Source organism: Meleagris gallopavo, chromosome Z, assembly GCF_905368555.1.
Source record: "Meleagris gallopavo chromosome Z, MGAL_WU_HG_1.1, whole genome shotgun sequence".
Taxonomy (NCBI): Eukaryota; Metazoa; Chordata; class Aves; order Galliformes; family Phasianidae; genus Meleagris; species Meleagris gallopavo.
Window position 1 is genome coordinate 39,377,469 of NC_139435.1, and position 5,428 is coordinate 39,382,896.

At 36.9% G+C, this 5,428-nt stretch overlaps 1 long non-coding RNA gene across 2 annotated transcripts; it reads left to right on the top strand.

The window, feature by feature from the left end:
* The first annotated feature begins 258 nt into the window (after positions 1 to 258).
* On the top strand, positions 259 to 3,242 carry LOC146542220 (uncharacterized). 2 transcript variants are annotated; one of them, XR_014880433.1, is made up of 3 exons: positions 585 to 1,449; positions 1,555 to 1,617; positions 3,027 to 3,242. It is a non-coding gene; the product is annotated as an uncharacterized LOC146542220 (long non-coding RNA). The 2 variants fall into 2 exon arrangements; XR_014880432.1 differs by lacking the exon at positions 1,555 to 1,617 and having other exon boundaries at positions 259 to 1,449.
* The last annotated feature ends 2,186 nt before the right edge of the window (positions 3,243 to 5,428 follow it).

The following is a 5,428-nucleotide window of genomic DNA, read 5'->3' on the forward strand; positions in this document are numbered from 1 at the left end:
TTTAATTTTACTCACCAATTTGTGAGTTATTCTTATAGCTGGCATTTCAAATATTTTAGTAAATTTATCACTCAAAGCCTTATGCAAGGACTAAATTACACTAATAAATTGACTATGAATTTGAAGTCTAACATGAGGCCAAATATTTTCTGGCTTCATTTCTGTATCTCAGAAAACTGCTTAATTTTCTCCCTACTTATCCATTACTGCTAAACTCTCTTGCTATTATTGTAGAAAATTGCAGCAAACATTGGCTTGCCCTTAGGCCCATTGTGAATGAAGTAGAAATTGGGATGCCTGCTGTGAGACTGGCAAGGTATGAAACCTGTCATCCACTAATTTCACTGAACTGAAAGTGCAAGTGGAAGATAATATTCAAACTTCATTTTATTAAACAGATGATGATGGGTGTTTTTTTTCATTTTTCATTTTTAATGTATTTATATATTTTGCCACTTAAAGGCTTACACAAAAAGTAAACTAGATTAATGAAAAAAATCCTATATATATGCTGATAACTAAAAAGAAGCCAAATATATTCCAGCCTTAGAAATTATTTGTTTCACTGGACATGATTTTTTGGGGTGTGGTTTTTCTGGCTTTGTTTTGATGTTGTTGTTGCTTTCTTTTGCTTTTGTTTTGTTTTATTGGAGGAAAAAATGTAAGTCTACAACCAGCTTAATTTTTTCTTAAGCATGTATGATTGTGATTGTAAGATATTATTCTGCTAACATCAGTGTCTCAAAGCTTGCTGGGGACACAGATGGACTTATACAAGTCCAGGCAAGTCCTGGGCGAAGGTGGTGAAATCCTTTGTCTGAAGGACATAGATGAACAAGTCCAGGCAAGTCCTGGGCAAAGGTGGTGAAATCCTTTGTCTGGAGAACTTTGATGGACAAGGCCAGGGGCAAGGAGAGGAAGATAAGCTGCAGCTAAATAGCTGTGAAGCGGTCTTTTGTGTGGACTTATCTCAGGATGATGGCCATCTCGGGGATAGCACATGACTCTTGCTCAAGCGCCCAAGGATGTCACGTAGGCAGGAGAAAAAGGAGGATAAAAGGAGGAACCGAAAACCATGAGGGAAGGTGTCTGCCATCAGATCCCTCACCACGGAATTCCTGCGTGCTGACGGACTCTTCTGGGCCTGCTACCTGAGTCCTGCCGCTTCCTCGTGGATCGGCTCCGCGACTTCCTTCTGCCACCTGCTTGCTGCCAAGGCCGGCCACGCTGCTTCTCTCTCCCCCCCTGCTGCATCTACCTCGGACCATCGAAACGTCGTGCAACGGGACTGCTGCGGGATCCTGGTGGTGACTATCCCCGCTTTACGCAACTCTTGCTTTCTTTCCTCTCTTTTCTATCGCCCTCCTTCCCTTCCCCGTCTCCCTGATTAGGATTATAATAAACTGGTCGGACCAACATTTGAACCGTTGTTTCTTAATCTCACGCCGGGTATGTAATATTAAAAGAACCTCATCTCCCTCCTATAAATCGGAGCGAGACAGTGATGCCTAGCAGCAATATAGTAGTTTAAATTCTTCATTTTTCTATTAACAGTAAGTTGGGTGTTCTATTTTGTGACGTTACAAATGCATTAAGAAATTCGAGATCTTCTAGAAGGTAAATATTTCTCACGAATTGATGAGATAAATGAATTCTGTCCCCCTGTAAATCAGATATGCAAGTAGTTTTCTTCCAAGAAGCCAAGATTATACATATATTTCTTTGCTAGTTTCCCCATCCAAAAGGACAACAAAAAAGACTAACCAAATTTGAACTGAGGTTTGGAAAAATTGAATATCAGTTAAACATATGTCTGAGAACACCTGATTTTCCTGTTAGTATAGTTTATAAAAGGATTTGCAGTCCTTAGCATTAAACTCACCACTGTCAAATAGTCAAAATATGTGATTTTCCCACTGTACTTAGCATTAGTGCAGACTTGCCTGTGACACTGTGTACAGTACTTGACTTTGCAACATAAAAAAAGATGTTCTTGCAAGCATTCAGAGGACGTCAACACAGCTGTCCTGTCCTGTTAACAGGACTGGGAGATGTGTACTGTGAGAAGGGGTTGAAAAACATTGGGCTGTCCAGTCTGGAGAATAGGAGACTGAGAGGTTACCACACTGCTCTCTGTAGCAGTGTGTGTTCTCACCCTGAAGATGAGAAGCAGAGAGGTGCTAGGCTATGTTCCTGGTCACTGACAACAGAACTTGCTAGAACAGCACAAAGCTGTGCTAAAAGAGGTTTACCAAGAGGGTGACAAAACACTGGAACAGGCTCCCTAAAGAGATGGTTGGTGCCTCATTTCTCCCAATATTCAAGAGAGATGCATAACAAGTTATTGGTATGTTTTAATCTTGGGTCACAAAAAAATATTTTGAGAGTTGGAATCAATGATCTTGTTAGGTCTTTCCAACTGAAATTATTTTAGTATCTATTTTCTATTCTGCATGAAAAACAATTTTTATTTTTTTATTTATTTTTATATTACATCAAGAACATCTGCAGAGAGCTGGATGGTACCAAAACACTTCTGGTAAACTGCCATTGCCTTGCTGCAGGCAGTTTTCAGAACTGTTTCCCTTTCATTATGTGTCAGAGAGATATGTAGGTTATTTTAGTAATTCTGTATGGATGGTAGTTCAGAATTAAACTACAGAACCACAGAAAGCACTGTCAGCTGTATTAACAAGACCATAGCCGGTATGATAATGGAAGTGAAGATTCCACTCTTCTCAGCACCTGTATTTAAGTATTTTGCTTAACTGCGGTCTCCCAGACATCCAGAAACAAGTACAGCTACTAAGGAAACTTAAACACAGATTGTAAGAGGAGAGCCTCCCAACAGTCAGACTTCTTTGGCCTTTGGAAGAAGAGGCATCTAATTACTGTATGCAACTACTGAGTCAGAGCATAATGAGATGTTAATAGAAGATGCATAATTTTTTTTTTTTAAAAAAAGATATTAGCCAGAAGAAGATAAACTGGAGATTTTCATGTAAGCAATATTTTTGTGTCCACAGGAATGGTCAAATATATGTTCAAAGATGTCACAAAGACTCTACACTTGGAGATGGCCAAAACTCGTCTGGATATTTGATGAGCAAAACTCACGAGTAACTTGCTGCTCTCCACAGATGTGCTTCAAGCAAAAGATTAGACTAGATGGTTCTCTTCAACATAAATTATTCTGTGATAGTGGCAATTGACCATAGGCAATAAAACTTTGAACCAATTTACCTGTTAGCTTGTAACACATATTGAGCATTTCTACAAAGCCAATACCAATACTAACTATAATGTTAGAATAATGTTTATTATAACTTAGGTATTTGCAGAAAGCATCCCTCTGATCACACTTTTGAAGATTTAGTTAAATCACTCTTTAAGAAATATTTTTCACCTCTCCTTTCATAGTTTATCCTCTGTATATCTGTATTTGCTATTTGGTCCAACTCATTATGCCAGAAGAACCTATGAAAGCTATTGCTGTTAGACATTCACGAACTAACTTTTAGGAGATTTCAGAGAAGAGTTCAGTAAAATCCATAAAGTTTTCCTGTGATGAGACCCATTAGTAAGTTGACAGATAACACAGACAGATCTTATGGAAACTACTTCTGTACTATTTTAGTTAAGAACAAAATCAGCCAAACAAACAAAAAAGTCACATACATTCACAAATCTGTTGCATTTTATACTGTTTTATTATTGAAGTATGCCATAAAACATAATTTTTCTGGATTCAGCATCATTAATTAAGAAATTTTTAAAGATTTTCTCTAACAGTATCATCATTTGTCTGACCTTAACCAAACCCTACTGATGCAGTTGCTACAATTTTTGTAATTTCTGAAAAATTATCATATTTCTTAGATGACTGTTACCTCCATCACACAGCTCCTGTGAATCTGTGGACACAACTTGTATGTCTTGGCTTTCCATCTTCTAAGCTACTCTTCCTTGCTTTCTGTTACACCTTTACCCTGTGATCTCTTACAAACATGTAATTTTATCTTTGTAGGTAACATAGTGAATACTTCATGTAAGGATTGGAATCCTTACCTCACCTGAAGTTAGGGATCTTTCTATAGCCTAATCAAAATCAGGGCCTGGATTTTATTTGTGGATAGCTACCTTTCACTCCCAAAAGCACTTTTGCATACACACAAAATAGGACATACCTCATAGGATATCTTTGCTAACAAGAACATAAGATGGTTTGGCTTTAAAAGCATGAACTATTTATTCTCTCATGTAAGTCTATTAGAGATTTTCTTGTTCACTCTACTTATTCATACTGTTTAGAGTACTGGATGTCACTGAAAACGGGCTTAAAATGCCTGTACTTTTAGAATTTTTAACTTAATATAAATGCCAGACTAACTTTCAGCCTAATTCTGAAAAAAAAAAAAAAAGAAAGAAAGAAAAAGATAGAACAACAACAACAAAAACAACAACAACAATAATGATAATAATAATAAACCTGGTAGAAAAGGTAGATTGCTTCCACCTCTACATTAGCTTTGGGATATGGATGAGGGAATATTTTTTTCTTCTCTGTTGCATTGTAAAGCAGAAGCAATATGTTCTTCCACTTTCAAATGCTAAAATCATGTACTTCAATCTGCATGTAGTTCTACTCTTCTTCTCTCATTTATGGGTGACTAATATTAAACAACTTGAAGATAATATCTAATCATTGATGTTTTTCTTTCCTATTCCATGTCTCCTATTTTCCAAAATAAACAAACAAATAAACAAACCAAAACCTAACAACAGTTACCTTGCTCCCAAGCAGACTGGAATTTGTTATAATACTCTCAACTCTAGAAATGAAGTCCACAATAAGAAATTAACCCCCCTACTTTGCAATTCCATTGAAGATTTATCTCTGAACAATGACATGTATGTACTAATAGGAACATTCCTCATGTTTCTGGAGTCACAGCCCACTCATTTATGTGACGAGAAATTGCGCTGCTTTGTACGTCTGTTAAGTTAACCTAGAGCCAATACAGTTAGAAGAGAGAAAAATGGCTTGTCTTCAAGCACGTGGAATGTCAGTGTTTTTACTGCACCCGTAAATTATCAACAACATTTCAGTCAGTTATAACTATGCAATCTACCAAAAGCCATGAAGCTGACTGGGTGTCAATGACAGGATGCTGGAGGAATGGACCTAATACAATCTGCTGAATTTTTGTTATTCTAGAAATGAACAGGATGAAAGAACACTTCTTACTTTCCAAGTCCAATACTGTTGCAAAGATTGGAAGCAGGGCAGAGGAGTGAGATATCTATTGTGTATTGTCCCAACATAAATATTGGATCAAATTGCATTTCTGAGTTAATACTGAAAAATATGGAAAAAAATAATACTATTTACTACTTACAGTGTAAAAAACTACTATATTTCAGACTG